Here is a 9,265-nt window from a genome sequence, read left to right on the forward strand (position 1 = left end):
TGCCCGTCAAAGCACGAAAACCCTTACCCGCTTCCACATACTTCATAGAATGAAACCGTTCAAAACACAATAAGAGTATTATCAGTCATTATTCTTCCAGAAACAAAAGCATATTGAATCTCATTAACGATAGAGTCAAGAACTAACTTTACCAAAGCTAGCACCTTCTAAGACCAATTTATAAATCACATTACGGATGTTAATATAACGTAATCTTTCATGGAAACATGAGCTCGAATTTTTGGGATCAAAGTAATGAAAGTGTGATTAAGACTAAAGGGGAATTCAGTACATTGAAGAATCCTAATCACCAATGAAATCATATCATTGCCCAAAATATGAGGAAAAAATTAAGATAGGCATACCATCTTGTCCGGTACTTTGAGAGGGTGCATTTGATCAAGAGACACCTTAACGGGGCGTTTGGTATTCTATTGGGATAGGGATAAGGATAAAGGTTGGGATATGTACAAGGATAAATAGTTGGGATAAAGATAAAAATATAATTCTAGAATTATTATTCAATGTTTGATACGTGGGATAGGGATAGGGATAAAATAATACATTTTACTATTTTAACCTTATTTAAACTACATAACATTAATTTGAGGGATAAGATGGACTTTTTCATCCTATTAAAATCGCAGGAGTTTATCCCACCTCCTTATACCACTCCCTTCCTGGGTAAAGGATTTAAGGGATAAGAGACTTATCCCTCATCTGTCTCACTCTTCTATCTCACAAACAAACGCGGGATAACTTATCTCGTGTTTTTTATTCCTATCCCACCTCCTATATCCCTCCTAACAAACACCCCGTAAGTGCTTCTCATAGCTCGATCATAGTAAAACACCTTTCAAAATACACTATTTCATTTATATGCACTAAACTTTCATCCTAACTTTTATTTATTGTGTTCATTTTCAATTCATCCCTAAAAATGACTTAAACATCGAAATGGTTTAGCTAGATTCGGATCCCTGGATTGACCCATTTCTATCTCATTTTACGAGAGAAGCTGCAAAATTTAGTCACATCACTATCAATTAAGATGCCCCATTTAAGTAGGCTCCACTACATTTTAAAAGTAAAATGTCTACCCTGCTTATTTTTTTTTTGGTAGGACAAGGAAAAGAAAACAAACAACCACAAAAACCTAACCCGGGATCAGTCTAGGGAGGCTGACCCCAACCCTATCCTCAAGCAGAAAGGACAAAATAGAAGAAGGAGGAGTAGAAAGGGTAGAAACACCTAACATCCCCCCATGCCCAGCAGCAGCCAAGCAATCCGCCACCCGGTTTTGCTCCCTAAAGATATGGGAGAAACTAAGATCCTCGAAAGCAGGACGAAGTCTCACAATAGCTTTGATTAGATTCTGGCTAGAAAGACAAGAAACCTGGCTAGCAGAAATCCTGTTGATAGCCTCCAAATTGTCAGATTCCACCGCAAGCCTCTAACACCCATGCGAATGGCAAGCTTAATGCCTGACAGAATCCCCCAGAGCTCCGCAGAAAAGGCCGAGCCCATCCCCAAGTTATGGGTAAACCCAGCCACCCAAGCACCTCCAGCGTCCCGAAGAACTCCTCCGGCAGCAATTCTACCGTTGCTAAGGCAGGAGCCATCCGTATTCAACTTCACCACCCCTTCTCTAGGCTTACTCCAACCAACTAAATGAACCACTTTAGCCGGGGAAGGATTAACCAGGGGCTCCCCTTTAAAGCTTTGCAGAATAACAGAGAGTTTCTTCGAGAAGAAATCAAATAAGTCAGGGATAAGGGTAGTCTTCTCAGCAAATAACTCTTCGTTCCTCCATTTCCAAATATGGTGACAGATAATAGCGAAGAGAATGTCACCGTGCTCCAAATTAGCCAATAACTTCCCCTTAGCGCCATCAGAGAACCAATCAACTGCAGAATGAGCTATGAAGGAAGGAAGGGTGTGGTTAGGAAGAATCCCCTCCCAAATCTTTTTACTATTAGGGCAATCCCTCAGAGCATGGCATAAGGTTTCCACATGACCTCTGCATCTACTACAGGCTCCTGACTCCATCAAGTGCCTTCTCTGCCTACCCACATTAGTGAGCAGCCTGTCTTTAATCCCCAGCCACAGGAAACTCCTAATTTGATAAGGGATTTTAAGGGCCCAAATAGTCTTCCAAATCTCCAAATGAGGATTCTCCCTACTAGGGGAAAAAGCTTCATAGGCCGATTTACAAGAATAGATGCCATTCTTAGTCAAAGCCCAGCAGTGTCTGTCTTTATCCTCCTCGAGGTTGCTAATTTTAACTCCTCTGATTTTAAGGAGGATCTCAAGGCTAAGGAAAGAGTCAAACTTAGACCAGATCCAGTCTCCCTCCGAGTCCACCACATCAGCAACCTTCCAGTGACGGATATTTCTAGGAGGAGGAGAGCTACACACATCAATAAGAGGTTTATCACCAATCTAGGTGTCGTCCCAGAAGCTAATGGATTTACCATTACCCACCTCTAGGCCAACCCCCGTGCAGAACTCCGCAAAAACATCACTAAGCCCTTTCCAAAGGAAAGAGCAGCTGACAACCCTCTCCTTAGGACCTCCGAAAATTTTATCTTTCCAATATTTGCCGCACAGAAAACGGGCCCAAAGAGAGGAGAGGCATTGCCACATTCTCCAAAGGAGTTTCATTAAGAGGACTTTATTGTTATCCTTCGCCTGCCTTATGCCAAGACCCCCCCTGCTTTTAGGCTGGCAGGCTTCTTTCCAAGGAACCAAGTGAACCTTTTTACCCTCACCAGACTCTCCCTACAAGAAACACCGATTAATCTTATCAAGGTCATTAAGAACCGGCTCATGAAGTTTACAGGCTTGCATGATATGGTTCGGTGCCGCGCAGATGACAGATTGGATAAGGGTAAGGCGACCAGCAAGGGAAAGAGAATTAGCTTTCCAGCTGGCACACAAACCGTTAGTTTTATCCAAAATGTCCTTAAAGGAGGATTTAGAGACCCTGTCACTATGAAGAGGGACCCCGAGATACTTCCCCAAAGATTGGGTCAGGGGGTGCTAGAGAGCTCACTAAGTCTTCTGCACAAGCCGTTATCCATGTTCTTAGAACACAGCATACAGGACTTTTGGATGTTAATCTTCTGGCCAGAAGCATCACAAAAGCACTTGAGGATATCCATAACAACCTTAATTTGCTCCACATTCCCCTCCACAAAAAACATCACATCATCAGCAAAAAACAAATGGGTAATAGGTGGGCAATGTCTATTGATGGAGACAGGGTGGAGAGTCCCCTTGCTAACCGCCTCTTGAATCAGGTGAGAAAGTCTTTCCATGGCAATAACAAAAAGGAAAGGGCTCATAGGATCCCCTTGGCGAATACCCCTGGAGGGAGAGAACTCATCAGACATGTCCCCATTAATCATAACCTGGAAAACAGGAGAGGAGATGCACTTCTCAATCAGATTCCTCCAGCTCTCCGGGATACCAGCTTGACTAAACTATCCAGAAGAAAGCTCCAGTTAAGTCTATCATAGGCTTTCTCCAGATCCAGTTTGAGAGCCACAATCCCTTTCTTCCCTTTCTTAATCTTCATAGAATGGACAACCTCCTGGGCAATAACAACGTTATCCATCATTTGTCTGCCAGGAACAAAGCTCCCTTGATTCTGGCTGATAATGTCCGGCAGGATCTTCCGGATCCAATTAGCCATAATCTTGGTGATAGCTTTATACAAAACATTACAGAGGCTGATAGGTCTCATCTGAAGAAAGGAAGAGGGCTTGTCAACCTTAGGAACCAGAACAAGGAGGGTTTTATTAACCAACCTGATATCGTTAGAACCACCAAAAACACCTAACACAAAGCTGTAAATTCCCTCTTTTACAGTATCCTAGTGTTTATGGTAGAAGCTAGCAGGGCGCCTTAGTGGAACCAATACTGGCAAAGGCCAGATCAATTTCCTTTAGGTCAATAGGATGGAAAGCTTCCTTAATAGCATCCTCCCCTAACCGAGGAAAGGAAGTATCAGAGTAGGCCCTCTCCAAGAACACCTCTTCCTCCCTGAACAGGTCCTTATAGAAATCAAGAGCAAGGCGCCGAATGTCCTCCTCCTCCAAGACCCAAACACCATTAGTGTCCTTGATAGCATCGATCCTATTCCTCTGTCTTCTAATGATAGTGGAGAGGTGGAAAAATCTGGTGTTCCGGTCCCCGTCTTGAATCCAAGCCTTCCTAGATTTCTGGAACCAAAGAAGCTCTTCCTGTCTAAGCACTGCTTCCAACTCGTTCTGGAGAGATCTAAGATGACCATTCAGGCTGTGGTCGAAGCGGGCCTCCAAGCAACGTTGAATGCCTTCCATCCTTCTTAAAAGCTTGTTTTTCCTTCTGATAATGTGGCCAAAGATGTTTTTGTTCCAACCAGCCACATTCCTCCTGAACTCCTCAGCAGCAAGAAGGACATCAGAGTGAGGATGCCAATTGTTTTTAACAAAATTCTTAAACTCAGGATGCGAATCCCAAGCCACCAGATACCTAAAAGGTCTGTTCCCTTTCAGCCGGTTTCCTTTAACCATCCTAATGAGGATAGGGCAATGGTCAGAGTGCCGAAAAGGGAGATTAAGCACATTGACCTCAGGAAACCTACAGATAGCCGCAACATTGGCGTACACCTTATCCAGCCTAACAAACACATTATTCCTTTTCCAGGTAAACTTGTGACCGGCAGCTCCCAGGTCCGAAAGACCACAAAGATCCATACTTTGTTTGTGGTTCAGACACCGGTTAACATAATGATTACCCCCTCCTCTCTGATCGCTCAGAAGGGCAATGTCATTAAAATCCCCAGCAACCAACCACGCATCCACCATATTAGAACTAACAGAATGAAGAACCTCCCACAGTCTTCTCCGGTTAGATAAAATAGGATCAGCATAAACAAAGGTAACAAAGAAAGGTTTATTCCCAGGGAAACACACCTTACAATGGATGAATTGATAGTCCATAGTAACAATATCAATATTGATTCGACCTGGCTTCCAGAAGAGCCAAATCCCCCCAGCCCGGCCAGTAGCCTCCGATCTGACACAATTCCAACTCTTAAACTTTTTAACCACCTCATCTGCTTTAGAACCACTGACCTTGGTCTCCAGAAGAACAAAATAAGAAGGGTTAAATTGTTTAATGAAATCATTAACATGAATGCAGGTTGCCTTGCTCGCCGCACCTCTAACATTCCAAACAAAGAAATCCATCAGGAAGGAAAACTACTGACACAAGCCCAAACCCTAGATCCGGTATTTATTCGGGGCTCCAGAGAGCCTAGCAGAAGAACCAGAAGGCCCCCTTTTGTCCCAAGAATCTAACCTATTAAGGTTCTTTTTAGGTTTAGCTTTTGGTTTGGGTTTCTTCATATTCAACTTATTCACTCCAATAGCTTTCCCAATAGGGACCTCCGCAGGAGGAATCAGATTACTACCCTCCTTGTTCAACCCTTTCCCTTTTGAGAGAAGAGACTGGGAGCTACCTTCGGCCTCCGCATTAGGAATAAAGAGGGGATTAGTAGCCTTACCCAGACTAGAAACAGGCTCAGCTGATTCCAGACCTGGCATGCTTAAATCACTCTGCTCATCAGAATTATCCGAGCCCTGTCCTTCCTCCATGGACAGAACACCGAACCTAGACCCCGAACCAGAGGCAGAAACCACACCAACCTCACTACCCTTCTTGGTATCCGGTGGCTTGACCTTGATCTTAGGAGCAATCTGGAGAGCAATCATCTTCTGACTGATATCTGGAGAATGACTGGTAGTAGCATTAGCGCGTGGCTTCCTTCTCCCATTCCTCTTGGCAAGCATCCATGGGCCAAAACTCCTTTCCTCCCCCTGGCATTTCTCCACCCTGCCAATAGCAGGATGCACGATCTCTTCCCCCACCTTCCTCTTACTAGGGCACCCCTCAAAGGTATGGCCAAAAATACCACATTCATAGCATATATTGTGAAGACCTTCATACTCAATATGAAAAACCTTATTCTGAACACAGAATTGAGAGAGAAGAGGCTTAGCGAGATCAATGTCAATACAGACCCTGGCAAACTTGCCCCTTACTGCCCCAATGGTAGTCTTATCAACATGGTGCACCTTCCCAACCAGGCTACCAATCTTATTCAATAATCTCTCACTGTAATATTCCAGAGGAAGGCCTGTAAATCTAACCCAAGTAAGGATCCGGTTCACCGAGCAATCATGGGGATCGAAGTTTGGGACCCAAGGTCTCAGAGCCAAGACATGATTGGAGATAATATAGGGACCCCCATTAACCACAGCATTGAAATCCTCAGCCTTTGAAAATTTGATAACATAATAGTCATTCTCAAGGTCAGTGATGGTCACTTTCCCAACCTTCGCCCATTGGGCCTGGATCCTCTGGGCAAAGTAATTAAAGCTGATCCTTTTTCCCAGAACAGTGACAATTAAAGCCAATTTCCACTGTGACCTGAGGACACGCTTGTCTTCCGTGTAGATACCCATTTTTATCCGGGCATTTTTTTTATGCTTTAATTGATTATATTTGAAATTCTAACAAATTCGTAAATTATATTAGAAATACAAACTTTCTATCATGAATGTAATTTATGAGGAAAATTAGATTTTTTATATCGATTCGTTATATCTTAATATAATTATCAAATTATATTAGAGGTATAATTCATTGGAGTTGAAAATATATTTTTCCAAAGTTATAAATTACATTTGAGATATAATATGTTGTGTCTAAATATAATCTTTGAAATTGTTATGCTTCAAATTTATTAGTTAAATTCAACTTGTATCTAACTGGTTAAATTAATTTTTCAATTTTAATTCATTAATTGTGAGATTATGTTAGAAATATATATAGTCTAAATGTAAGTTATAATTAGAAAATTATTCGCTAAAGTTACTCATGTAATTTTAAGAATGATTTTTGATTATATATTATGTTCAGAATATAATTTATCTTCAAACTTAATTAATGACCAATGAATTAAAATTATTATCTAAATCAAGCTATTAGATGGAAGTTGGAAGCAAATTAAAATAAATTAAGATTTTTCATTAATAAATAATGATATTTACAAACTAATCACAATTTGCCTATTGTTTTTCCAGCATTCCAAACTCAAATGAAGCCCAAATTTAGATGAAACTTTCCCAAAGCAATGATTCAGAATTCAAATAATGGAGAAATCATCTAATTAGACAACATTATGGGCTCCCAAATCCTGCTACAAAAGAGACCATTCCAAGCACAGAGAGACCACTCCAAGCACAGTTATGAAGCAAAGTCAAGCTGATCCTTTTTCAATTATATAGAGCAGGTCCTGCAGAAAACACAAGAGACAAATATATTATTTGAAAAAAGTGTCCCAATTTGGGGGCAAGGGAGCAGTCACACCCATACTAAGGCAGCTACACCCATGATGAAATAAAGCTATAAAAGGAGGAATTCTCCAACAAAAAGGACACACAAAAAAGAACAAGAGAGAGGAAAAAATGATTAGAGCAAAAAAGAAAAGAAGATTAGGAACATTAGGGCAGAAAAAGGGAAATACAGCAAAAAGAGCAGCAACATTTAAAAAAAAAGGAAGCAGAAAAAGCAAAAAAAAAGAGAGGCAAGATCAATTAAAATTGTAATAGAGAGAGTTCTAGCTTTAGGAAGTGATCTGGTCGGTTCCTCTCTGTAATTGGAAAGCAATACTCGTGCTAAGGAGTTCCAAACTCATAGTCGGTACCGCTTTGTAAGGTTGGTGGTGTAATATAATTCTGCTTTAGCAGCTTCAACCTTCATTTTTAAGTTCTGCACTTTTTAAATATTCAGCATATATGTCATCTGTACGTTGCCTGATCTAAATCTTTACTAGTTTCTATTTACTTACTTGTCCTAAGCTCTAATAAGGTCTTAAGCTATCATAGTATTAAATAAAATGTAGCCTTTTCTTATCTTTCCATATTGGTGTAAAATGTGATCTACTAAATAACTATTTCCCATTTAAAGTTCCAACTAACAAGGACACAAAATAACATCAAATTGTAAAAGAAAAAACCACTGTATTTACCCTTTTTAGAAAGCTAAGACCCAGAAATTGATAGGAATCCTTCAAAATACCCTTTTCTGTTGAATGCATTCCAACAAAAAGATAATCGAAATACCCAACCTATTATCATGAATGACCCAGAAAAAAAACATGAACAACCAAAGAACCGCAGCCATATACATACAATTCCAAAAAAAAAACAAGCATAAACATCCACGAAATCACAATCAGTAGTTCAGGTTTGCTTCGAATAAAAATTAGAGAAGAACAACGTGTGATGTGCCTAAACCTGTAAATCAATTCCTGAACAGAGGGAATCAATTTCATCTAAGCTTTAAACATACAAGAATCAATCTCATTTAAGCTTCAAACAAAGGAAATCAATCACATTCTAAGCATTAATCGAAGCTTCCAGCAAAAATCAAACGAATACAGTGAGGTGAGGTTACAGAAACTTACCGATAAGGGAGATGAGACCCCCTAGCTAGAACCATAGAAAACGAAACCAAACGTTCTGTTGCTGCGGACGCCTTCCTCTGTTTGGGATGTGCCTGTAATCTATATTCAAGTCTCTGAACCAAAAAAGACCTTAATTTAGACCTCGCACGAAATCAAACGAAGTAAGTGAAGTTATAGCAGAGAAAGGGAACGCAGAAACTCACCCATAAATAAACGGAATAAGAGCTCTTGCCGGAATCAATCCGACGCTGGTCTGATGCGGCGGACGCCGCTCATTCTCTTCGTTTGGTCCAGAGGAACATCCCTCACCGTCGGAAATAAAGACCGACCAGTACAGCGCCTCCTCATCGTCGTTCCTCAGACGAAGTCATCACCGGCAGACTCCATGAAAAGACCCCCGCCGCTGCGACTAGAACCAACTAGCGGTGAGAGAGATGGTGAAGGCTGGAAGACGGAGGAGATCGAGCGAATGTCGAGAGTGAGAGAGACAGACATTACGGATCCCTAATTCTAAAATGGGAAGTTCGAACCGGGTCAAGGGTTTTGGGCCCGAATCCAACTCAGGGCAGACCATCCCTATTTAACTTAAAGCCCATTCGTTTTGTTTTCTTTTCTCTTATCTAAGCTTCAATTTAATCCATTCTCTTTAATAATTGATAAATAATTTAGTTAGTTAATTTATAATTCATATTAGATTATTTTAGTTCAATTAAGGTTTAGGTTAATTAGCTAATTATTGTTAAC

General features: G+C 40.9%; 1 long non-coding RNA gene across 1 annotated transcript; it reads right to left on the reverse strand.

Moving 5' to 3' along the window:
• Window positions 1–7,053: 7,053 nt before the first annotated feature.
• On the reverse strand, window positions 7,054–9,013 carry LOC136231902 (uncharacterized). Its single transcript, XR_010690177.1, has 3 exons — window positions 8,725–9,013; window positions 8,522–8,634; window positions 7,054–7,348 (listed from the first exon to the last, which is right to left on the reverse strand). It is a non-coding gene; the product is annotated as an uncharacterized lncRNA (long non-coding RNA).
• Window positions 9,014–9,265: the final 252 nt, after the last annotated feature.

The sequence above is a fragment of the Euphorbia lathyris genome, chromosome 6 (assembly GCF_963576675.1).
Source record: "Euphorbia lathyris chromosome 6, ddEupLath1.1, whole genome shotgun sequence".
In the NCBI taxonomy this organism is placed as follows: domain Eukaryota; kingdom Viridiplantae; phylum Streptophyta; class Magnoliopsida; order Malpighiales; family Euphorbiaceae; genus Euphorbia; species Euphorbia lathyris.